We start from the raw sequence: 12,273 nt of genomic DNA on the forward strand, positions 1-12,273 counted from the left end.
ATCACAGAATGAAATGGAATCGCATGGTTAAACTTTCCAGTCCAATTCTAAATTACATTATTAATATTTTATTGTTTTGATTTTCTGTCTGAAAATATTTGTCCTATTATTGATGATAATACCTCAAATCAATGTGATAAATCAATAGGTATAAAAGATAGTCTAGTTTTTAATACATGGAAATTAATTGATGCGAACGTTTATTTTAATTGCTCCATAAAACCAACATCAACTTCAAAATTGGTCAATATCTTTTCCTAGCATACCAAATCATTCAAATTTATTCTAACAATAACTTTTGGACTAGTTTAAATCTCGGTCTATTTCTGAAATTTACTCTTACATACTTTTGATTTTATAACCCTGTATGCTAACATTGCCTGTGTAAATAAAAAAATTTGTATGCACATTGAACGACAAACTTATGTGACGTGTAAAATTTTCTGACGTCAGACACTCAAATCAATGAATGTGGTCGTAGATAGTTCTGTTAAATTGTCCCTTTTAAAATTGCTATACGATGATGACTGATGTACCCATATTTTGACTATTTTTTTAATTGTGTCTGTTTATTTAACGCATCAATGTAAATATAACAGAATTTGATGAGACTGTCATTAAAGTGAGAGGGTTAGCGCTATAGAACCAGGTTTAATCCACCATTTTCTACATTTGAAAATGCCTGTACCAAGTCAGGAATATGACAGTTCTTGTCCATTCGTTTTTTATGCGTTTTGTTATTTGATTTTGCCATGTGATTATGGACTTTCCGAATTGATTTTCTCAAAGTTCAGTAATTTTGTGATTTTACTTTCTACCTATAGGCTACGAATTAATTGACTTATTTATCTATATAATTGTATATATGATATACATCGGTACAACGGACATACAGAAATTGTACCTTTATATATCAATAATAGGCAATCGTATGGTATGAGTTCGTAGCCGCGAGGTTTCATGGTTAAGTTGAATGAATTAGAACTTGTCGGTTTAGGTTTTGAATCCTTGTATTTTTTTTTATTTTTTTTTCTTGCCCCTATTCTCCAGTCCTGTTTTTGTTTCTTGTTTTTTTAAGTTATTGAGGATATTTTGTTTACTAAAAGCGAGTTCGATTGATTATTATCGGATCATTGTTGGCTATTCCACATGTTTAAAACGAAAATGTTCACATTCTAGGTGTCCATTTTGTTTTAAAAAATAATATAGTATGAATTCATCTGTTTATTCGCAATTTCCTATATGCTACAAACTCGTGATATGCCTAGAATAAGACTTCTTGTTCAAAATTTCGGACACATGCTTTATATATATGTAGGACTCAAATCTATGGTGGGTTCCAAATCTCTGGCAGATTTTTAATCTATGGCAAATGTGACGTAATGTCATTCCAAATCTATGGCAGATTTTTTACAATCCTAATCTATGGCAAGTTTTGGTGGATTTTTAGTTTGTCCCAGTCTACGGAAAATGAATTGCAAATGGAAAATAATGCAGTACACATACGACCATTAATTTGCATGTCTATAAACATTTGGGAAATAAACAGTAAATACTGGTAAACAAAAAAAACCGTAAATGATGAACTCAGCACATAATTACAGACTTCAAGATTGAAATGATGTGCCTTGTAAAAATAAACATTTTCTAATCTGTGCATTCATTTAACCACATAGTAATTAACGTAAAGTTCCTTAACAAACAAGAAGGTGGATTTTTAATAAATAAAAAAGGGGGATAAATAAAAATGAACAGTTTGAATGTTCAAATAATATGTTATTCATCGTTATGGCATCTTTTTTATTTTCTGACGATCTAAATAAAATTGGTATCCGTTAATTGCATGTTTCGCCTTATAAGCTTTGCCAACCGCAGACAGTAAAAGGTTTACTATAATAACTCCTTTTATGAAATATCCGTTACTAAAAAAAGCGGTGACCTTGTTCATCGTGGACTTCGACCGGTACAGCACATTGTGTCCTTTTTCTAGATAATGGGTCACATCTTTATGTAAACCATCCTCAAATTGTTGTCATCTAGAATGGTGTTCAAATCTATGGGTTCCGCCATCGTTTGCAGCGGCAACAATGTAATATTACGTTATGAATTGGGACGTTATATGTTGGATCTGTCATAAAATTGGAGAAAACAAAAATCTGCCATAGATTTGGAGAAAACAAAAATCTGCCATAGATTTGGAGAAAACAAAAATCTGCCATAGATTTGGAGAAAACAAAAATCTGCCATAGATTTGAGTTGTTTGGCGTTTGTAACGTCACATTTGTCATAGATTAGGAATCTGCCATAGATTTGGAACCCGCCATAGATTTGAGTCCTATATATATATATACTATGTATATGTTCTTTGTCAAGTTGTTGTCCCCGGCTTTGACACTTTCGCCAGCTTTATTCTCAATTATATTAGAAATAAGATCGAATATGTCTCATTTTGGCGACACAGTTCCTTTTTAGATGCCTGATAAATGGAGATCTTAAAGGGCAGACGTGTTGTGTTATATTTGTATTGTTTAAACCATATAAATGTGATATATACAATATAATTTAGTTTAATGCATCGTTTGTCACGATAACATGGTTAATTAAACTCACTTACGATACTTTCTAATTAAGAATATGCTTTGATTTTTAAAAGACATTAACACAATAGTTTAAGTTATAGATACAATGGATAAGCGTTGATTCATTGTATCTATATCACATATGCATAAACCTGAAAAAAAAAACTCCGGGTGCGTGATTTTCTCGCTGTGTTGAAGACCCATCGATGAATTTCGACTGTTTTTATTATCTTTGGTCAGGTTGTTTCCTTAACGACACATTCCCCATTTCCGTTCTAAATTTATCGTTCCGTTCAGATAGATCAAGGTCGAGATTAAACACTATAAAGTAGTCAGTAAAATATTTGCATATTCTAATACTTCAGATAACACGAAATCATTTCATGAAATTTTTTCAATCGTTTGATGTGTTTGAGCTTTTGATTTTGTCATCTGTTAATAGACTTTACGTTTTGAATTTTTCTTAGAGACCGGTAATTTTATTATCTCAATTTTTTATATAATCATTAGAAAAATAAGAAGATAAAAAATTCACAAAGATGAAAATGCATATTGCTTGGCTTTTAAAAAGACGTAACAATAGTCATGTAACAATTGAACTGTATTAAAACATATAAATCATAAAGACAAATTTTAAAAGCGCTGAAGTAAAGCAATGTTAATACTTAGAAGTATTAGGTATATCAAGTCTCTTATCAAATGAAAAAAAATATTGTTCTAAAATATAAAAAAAAACACAATTGATGTTTTTGATACTGTCACATTGTTTTATAAGTTAAATAACAATGTAGTCCGTCCATTATAAACATAGAGTCGTATTACAAGTTAACAAAATATATAAAAAGATAACACACTAGTTTCCTTTAAGGATTGTTTCTCTTGGCAAGCAAACATTAGATAGAACGAACAGTCCTCTGTTTGAAAAGTTTTAATTTGAAACAATGTCACAAATTGGAATGATTTGTATATTATTTCTCCATATGAGTTGTATAGAATCCGTTACTCATAAAACGAGGTTTCGACTTTATCACAATAGGACAATAACATCGTCAACCGTCGAAATAATGGAGAAGTTGACTTCAATGCAGTGTGCTGTTGAGTGTTTGAAAGCAACTACATGTTGTGTTTCCAGTTACGATTACCGTACCATGAAATGTAAAATGGACATTTCCAACTGTTGTTATGTTCCAAGTCAGGTTGCAAAATATTCAGTCGTAATAACAAAGGGAAAAGAAGGTTAGGAAATTCTATAAATTATTATGATTGTAAAAGTATCAATTCAGAAAGAAAATATTAAAACGGCATCAAATTTAAGATGCTAGATTCTCAATAATCCATTAAACAAAAACAAAATTCAAGAAAACAGCAAGACCGGTTCTACAGGGTGAGCGTATCCTGCTATGCACATATCACATAACGTAGAGGGGAATCGGTGATGACTTTTATAAGTAAATAATGGAACAAGTGCGACAATGCGAGTTATTCCCATCACTTGGCGTATGTCGTCTGTCGTTGACTGTCTGATGTAAGCTTATGAAAACAATTTCGACTGAAAATATTAGGTCGATTGGAATCAATTATTTTCCGGGTATAACACTGACAATTTTTTTAAACAATACATGACAGATAGACACTTGTAATAACAAATCATCAGGAAGACATGATCTACAAATACGTATACAACGCTGAAATGGTTCGACAATCTCAATGTAGCATTTATAGCCATGAAAAGATGATGTTTTACATTTTTTTGGCATTTCTGCCTTTAATTTTGAGAACTAAGATAATAAGTTACTGTAGTTTAACTTAATCATAGTAGCAAATACAAAGAAAATAAGCATGGCAGGATCTTAAAATACATCAAAATGGCTCAAGTCGTCGGTGAAATCGTTCTCAAAGTTATTTGATTTGATATATATATCATGTTTTTTTCTTTTATCTTTAAAACTGCAATAGATAGATAGACACTTATAAAAGAACCAATATCAACATTTAATTTATTGTTATAAAAGATAATGCAATTAGTTAAGTACAATGTAGTTAATACTTGAAAAAAAGAAAAGAAAAAGTTGGAGCGTTAATTACATCGATTTTGTCATAGCTTATTCATTTGGTTCATGAAATGGTTTGGTTAAAATGCTTCTGAAAACAATTGAACAAGTTCTTTTTCAATCCAAAAATAAATACTTAACAGATTTTTTAATCTACATTGTTAGTCAAAGGATCAAGAATGATATTGTTGTTTATGAGACACTATATGAGGATAAAAGAAAGTATAGAAACTGATATGACTTGGTTGAGCGATTAACATGATTTTTATAAGTGTAAAAAATTATATCAATATTTAGTCATAGATCAAATTTTTCATAGTTTGGATACAAATAATATTTTTGTACCCCCTAATTGTAATTGTTTAATTTTTTTCGTATATGAACATCTTAAGAAAATGGTAACGATATTGCCCCGAATGGCATATGCGAAAATTCAGTTATTTTAGTATGTTTACTTTCATCGTTACTTTAATATACGACTAAAATCACCACAAAAAATATGGCGCTCATGAACTAAACTATGACAATATTGAACCAATCAATGACACTGAATAATCGACAATCGTACAGCATGTTAATAAGAACAATTTTTTTCTCGGCAATTGTATTTTACAACGCACACTGTGATGTAACAGACAGTAAAATTACCTAATTTTGTATTGTTTGTAAATGAGAATCCAACTTTGAACTTATTTCATTCACAAGCATTTTATTCTTCGTTAATTTATAAACGTTATGGTTCCCATTCGAACTTACTAACCTATCCTATTTTACAACTATTAACAACGATAATAACCAGCTCAATTTAAATACAGACGTTTCTGTAGCCAAAAAAAATCTGGCACTGATTGTCATATGTCTTCTGTATTGGCATATGGTAAACTGTTCGAAGCCAAATACTTTTAAAATAGAATTGAACCTGTTTTCACTTTAGAATTAAAAAAAACAATTTCATTTTGATAAGATTACATTAAATGAATTTTCTTAATTTTCAGACAGCCTTGTAGGTATCCCTCGTGACTGCAGTGACATTTCTATTGCACTTTTAATGTTAGTGGTTCATATACAGTGTACCCACCAGGACTGAGAGCATTTAATGTCCAATGTGATATGGATACATAGCCTGGAGGTTGGACTGTAAGTTTCTCATGATTAAATTCGTCATGTACGAATCTAATGCATTATGGGTAATATTTTCATAATCTTACATCAAAACGTTGTGATTGGTTTCAAAAGTTCGAAACGATGGGAAAGCAACCAATGACGTAACGTTATTTTCCTTTTGGTGTACGAGCAATGAGATAACCAATACTCCTTCAGATTCTAAAAAGATGAATTGTGGAATAGTTATGGTCTTCCGGTATAGTAATATAGAATATATATTTTGTTTTGCCTTTTGTGTAAAGTTATAAATTCATTTAATTTTATAAGCAATTTTGGGTCATCAATGCTCTTAAACTTTGTATTTGTTTTGCTTTTTAACTGTTTTTATCTGAGCGTCACTGATAAGTCTTATGTAGACGAAACGCGCGTCTGGCGTAGTAAATTATAAGCCTGGTACCTTTGATAACTTTTTATGTATACCATGCACATGTTTGAAACATAAAGAATTCTTAAAATTGAGAAACAGCAGAAGGTCACCAACAGGTCTTCAATGTAGCGAGAAATTCCCGCACCCGGAGGCGTCCTTCAGCTGGCCCCTAAACAAATATATACCAGTCCAGTGATAATGAACGCCATACTAATTTCCAAATTGTACACAAGAAACTAAAATTAAAATAATACAAGACTAACAAAGGTCGGAGGCTCCTGACTTGGGACAGGCGCAAAAATGCGGCGGGGTTAAACATGTTTGGATATCTCAACCCTCCCCATATACCTCTAACCAATGTAGAAAAGTAAACGCATAACAATACGCACATTAAAATTCAGTTCAAGAGAAGTCCGAGTCTGATGTCAGAAGATGTAACCAAAGAAAATAAACAAAATGACAATAATACATAAATAACAACAGACTACTAGCAGTTAACTGACATGCGAGCTCCAGACTTCAATTAAACTGACTGAAAGATTATGATTTCATCATATGAACATCAGGCACAATCCTTCCCGTTAGGGGTTTAGTATCATACCATCATGACATATATGAGAAGAACATAACCCGTGTCATGCCAACAACTGTTTTTAGAATAAATGTGTTTAGTTCCGACGCAAAGACCTTATCAGTGACTCAATATTAACACCAAAATATGCAATCTTTAATGACTTGACAACAGTATCGTAATTATATCCCTTCTTAATAAGTCTATTCAAAGGTTTTGTAAGTTTCTGAGGTGAATACTGACACCTTTGTGCTTTATAAAGAATATTTCCATAAACAATTGGATGTGAAATACCTAAATATTTGAAGGAAACAATTCTTATACCGAGATATTTTAAGCATTATTATAGACTCAGATGACTGAGTAAAACAAGTCTTTTTAAAGCAGTTTCTTAACCTTGTTAAAGTGCATTTGATATCGACAATATAGAAAGCCATATGTATGTATTAACATATCTTTATAGAAGATAAAGACAAACTAAACTTAAAAAAGTTTAAGCAATATAAGATGAACAGAACAGATAATTTAGTCATCAATCACGAGAATTATGTTCTTTTGTACAATTTTGGAAAGTAAAGAGGCTCATGGACATATATGCGGCTCTCTTGCTTAAAGACTCTAGTTAAAATGTAGACATATGAAGATAATTCATCGAAATGGTATTCCTAAAAATAGAAATACTTTCATGCTGTTTTTCAATGAAATCTTGTAAATTTTACAGGTTGTACACAATAGGAGTGCCGCTTCAGTTGTATTTTATACAAACTGGGAAGATTATAAAAATGGATTTGGAAACTGTTCTGACTTTTGGATTGGTACTTTCTTTATGTTAACAACTTTTATTCAAATAATTAAGAGGTTTATAGTTACATGCATTGTCAGCTACACAACTTGTAATATTTAAATATGAGATTGTTTGATGTTGGCGTCTCGTTATACAATGCACTACGGGGCGCCGAATGGGACTCTTGTGGTTTTGTACTCAAAATTCAATTTTGTACGGACAAAAGTGACTTTTGTTCAACAAAAATGAGTTCAGTTTAACAAAATTTGTATCATACTACAAATTTGAAATTTTGTCATACAAAATTATCTATCAGCGGACAAAAGTCACTTTTGTCATGACAAAATTCATTTTTGTTACACAGACTTGACTTTTGTAACCTTATTTGAAAATTGAGCGACAAAAGTCAATTTTGTATTTAAATTAGTTTAGTTTGGTTTCTGTGAACTAATTTGCATACAAAATCGACTTTTGTTACACAAAATTGACTTTTGTTACACAAAATTGACTTTTGTTACACAAAATTGACTTTTGTTACACAAAATTGACTTTTGTTACACTAAATTGACTTTTGTTACACAAAATTGACTTTTGTTACACAAAATTGACTTTTGTTACACACAATTGACGAATGTGATCAACAAAATTGACAAAATTGACTTTTGTGAGACAAAATTGACCAATGTGAGACAAAATTGACTTTTGTCTCAACTAAATTGACAAAATTGAATTCTGTCTCAACAAAATTGACAAAATTGAATTTTGTCTCAGCAAAATTAACAAAATTGAATTTTGTCTCAACAAAATTGACAAAATTGAATTTTGTCTCAACAAAATTGACAAAATTGAATTTTGTCTCAACAAAATTGACAAAATTGAATTTTGTCTCAACAAAATTGAATTTTGTCTCAACAAAATTGAATTTTGTCTCAACAAAATTAACAAAATTGAATTTTGTCTCAACAAAATTGATTTTTGTCTCAACAAAATTGATTTTTGTCTCAACAAAATTGATTTTTGTCTCATGAAAGTCAATTTTGTTGTCACAAAAATGAATTTTATCGTCACAAAAATTACTTTTGTCTCAACAAAATTGACAAAATTGACTTTTGTCTCAACAAAATTGACAAAATTGACTTTTGTCTCAACAAAATTGACAAAATTGACTTTTGTCTCAACAAAATTGACTTTTGTCTCAACAAAATTGACTTTTGTCTCAACAAAAATGACAAAATTGAATTTTGTCTCAACAAAAATGACAAAATTGAATTTTGTCTCACAAAATTGAATTTTGTCTCACAAAATTGAATTTTGTCTCACAAAAGTCAATTTTGTCTCACAAAAGTTAATTTTGTTTCACAAAAGTTAATTTTGTTTCACAAAAGTCAATTTTGTCTCACAAAATTGAATCTTACCTTACACAATTGACTTTTGTGATTAAATTTCCATATCAGGTAACAAAAGTCAATTTTGTATGCAAATATGTTTATATTTGCATACCTTTTAGACAAAATTTACTTTTGTCATGACAAATATGAATTTTGTCTACAAAAATGAATTTTGTCTACACAAATGAATTTTGTCATCACAAAATTGAAGTTCTAACAAAACAAGTCTGTAGCACATAGTTTTGTAAGACAAAAATGATTTTGTTATGACAGAATTGAATTTTGTACAAAACCACAAGAGTCCCATTCGGCGCCCCGTATGCACACCTCTAATGAAAGGGTTGTCGATTAACCTTCAACTAGAACAAACTAAATGCTTAAAGGTTAATATTTGATTAGCACACGCCATTGACATCTAGAACAAATGACTGAGATCAGTGTCCGGGTCTGGAAAAAACAATGGTCATATTAATCATAAACATATAGATCCGGTTTTTTTAATAGACCTTCTATTATGTATTTTTTGACAAACAAAAAAAAGTATAATAAGTGTTCCTAGACCAAACAATCAGTTATAAAATATATGTTAAATTGAAAGTCCTAGCCTAAACAAATCATAACATTAAAAAAATTTGAGTTGCTTTATAGTTAGTTTACACTGTTGATAATAATTGTTACGTGACAAAGTAGACACATGTTATCTTTTTCTATCTTTTTCTATTGCAAAAACGAAGTGGGAACACGTTGTATTATGTCAATAACGCTATGTCTTTTTTATTCGTACAGGTAATGATAGTTTACACTTGCTGACAACACAAGCACACTACCAATTACGAGTTGATCTAACGGACTGGGATAGCCAGACAAGATATGCATTGTACCAGGTCTTTAAAATTGGAAATGAAAGTACCTATTATACTTTGTCTATTGGAGGATACAGCGGCACTGCGGGTAAAATTTGAAGGATTGTATATAAACAGTCTTTAAATTACTCTGGATTCTTTAATATTTCTCGAATATAAAAAAAAAGACGTGGTATGATTGCCAATGAGACAACTCTCCATAAGAAACCAAAATGACACAGAAATTTACATCCATAGCTCACCATACAACAATGAGCAAAGCCACATAGTAAGCTATAAAAGGCCCCGAACTGACAATGTAAAACAATTCAAACCAGAAAACTAACGGCCTAATTGATGTATCAAAAAATGAACGAAAAACAAATATGTTACACACAAAGAAACGACAACCACTGAATTACAGGCTCATGACTTTGAACAGACACACACATATATAATGTGGCGGGGTGCCAATTATCGTGAATAACGTGGGTGCAGGAGAATCACGAGCTTAAATGTTTAACCAATTAAAATTTCTATAGGAATGGTGGCAGAATTTGCCAAAACCACGAAATTAAATATCCACTAAATTTAAGTTTTCCTGAAACCACGAAAATAGGCACAAACGAAATTTACTGAATCTATAGGTTTTTTTTGTTTTTTTTTTTATCTCTAAGTAATGTATTTATATTTCTGATAGTATGTCTACAAAATACTAAATACCAGAGATTAGTATTTATCGAAAGTTCTATTTATAAACTGTGATACTTTATTGTCCTATGAAGAAAGCACAGTACTGATAAAATCTTTGCAATGGAATAAACGTTTATTAAAATAATTGATTTTGAAATAATTGTTTTGAATAGGCGATTCTCTTCTTTACCATAATGGTATGCAATTTTCAACGACTGATATGGACAAAGACCAACTAAACAACCCACAATATTCAAGCTGTGCTAACCAGTATAGTGGTGGTTGGTGGTATAGAGCATGTATCAGTCATGTTTGACCGGAAACATCCTTGCTTGGGTTGAATTTCGTGGGGAAACCTTTAACCTGAAGCACTCCAAGATGATGATCAGACGATAAGGATTTCTCAATTTGTGACGACGATTTTGACTATCTAACTCGGAATCTAATTAGTTATCAAGGGTACCAGGATTATAACTTGATACGCCAGACGCGCGTAACGTCTACGTAAGAATCATCAGTAACGCGCAGATCAAAACAATTAAAAAGCCAAACAAGTATAAAGTTGAAGATTATTTTAGGCCCAACATTCCGAAAAGTTGTGTCAAATACGGCTGAGGTAAAATATGTCTAGGATACGAAAATTCTTAGTATTTGGAATAGTTCATACTTTTGCAACCAGTTGATTTACAAAAACATAACCATATAATTGATATTCATGTCAACACGGCAGTGCTGACTACTTGGTAGGTGATACCCACGGAAACGAAACGTCGGCCATTATCGGTTCCATGTATATAATCCATCATCTCTTAAAAAAGAATGTTACTCGCACAAGCGAACCAATTATAAATAATTACATTAGATGTATGTTTCATTATAATACTTTATTTTGATTGGCTAACGGCACATCACTTGTTATTCCGTAAGCAATTGCATCACTCAATACAACTTTTCATTCATGACAGCACGTGGTCCCACAATAAAGTGCACAGGTGAAAAATATACAAAATTTATAAAATTCGTGTTTTCATGATCATAGCTAAAAAATGTAATTATAAGTATTGAATGCTTCTTTTTGCAACTTTATAGGGTTGTAAAAGCGTTGACCGTGCGCACATTTTTAGTATGAAGCGCTTCCGCGCTTCATACAAAATGTACTTCGGTCAACGCTTTTACACCCCAATAATTTTACAAAAAGAAGCATTCAATTCTTAAATGAAGATGTTCATATAGCCTACTTAAATTTTATCAATATGGAATAAACTTAAATATTTGATGTATAAATCCTTGATTGGATCGTGAAAAATCGGGCATCGGATTATGTATGCAATTAAGAGTCTCCAACTCGGTTGACTCAAAATTGCGGGAGTCTCGTGGTCCCGAATTTTGTTCTATATAAATATTTGTATTTCGACTCCCGATTAGCCGAAACTTGATGAGTCGACATTTTGGTTGAGTCGAACTGGATCTACGGTACCAAGGTTAACAAAATATTCAAAAATCATTATTTATCTCCAACTAATGCACATATTTCAATACATGACCTCAGAGATCTAAAGAAAGCAAGTCATTTGGTACCTCTGCCCTTTCGTACTCAAATTTGCCATTTTGTACCCAACATTTACCATTTCGAACCCACGATAATATCCACTTAATACCCTATGGGCCAAATGCATTCACCATTTCGTACCTCATGGACTTAGTACATGTTAAATATTTCGTATCATATTTTTCTAAAAATACTTATGATTTTAATGTTTTTTCTTAAATGTAACACAAATAACATTATGCATTTAAACGTAAAAACAAATATATGAAAACCAATGGTTGGTTT

This window comes from Mytilus trossulus, chromosome 9 (genome assembly GCF_036588685.1).
Source record: "Mytilus trossulus isolate FHL-02 chromosome 9, PNRI_Mtr1.1.1.hap1, whole genome shotgun sequence".
NCBI lineage: Eukaryota > Metazoa > Mollusca > Bivalvia > Mytilida > Mytilidae > Mytilus > Mytilus trossulus.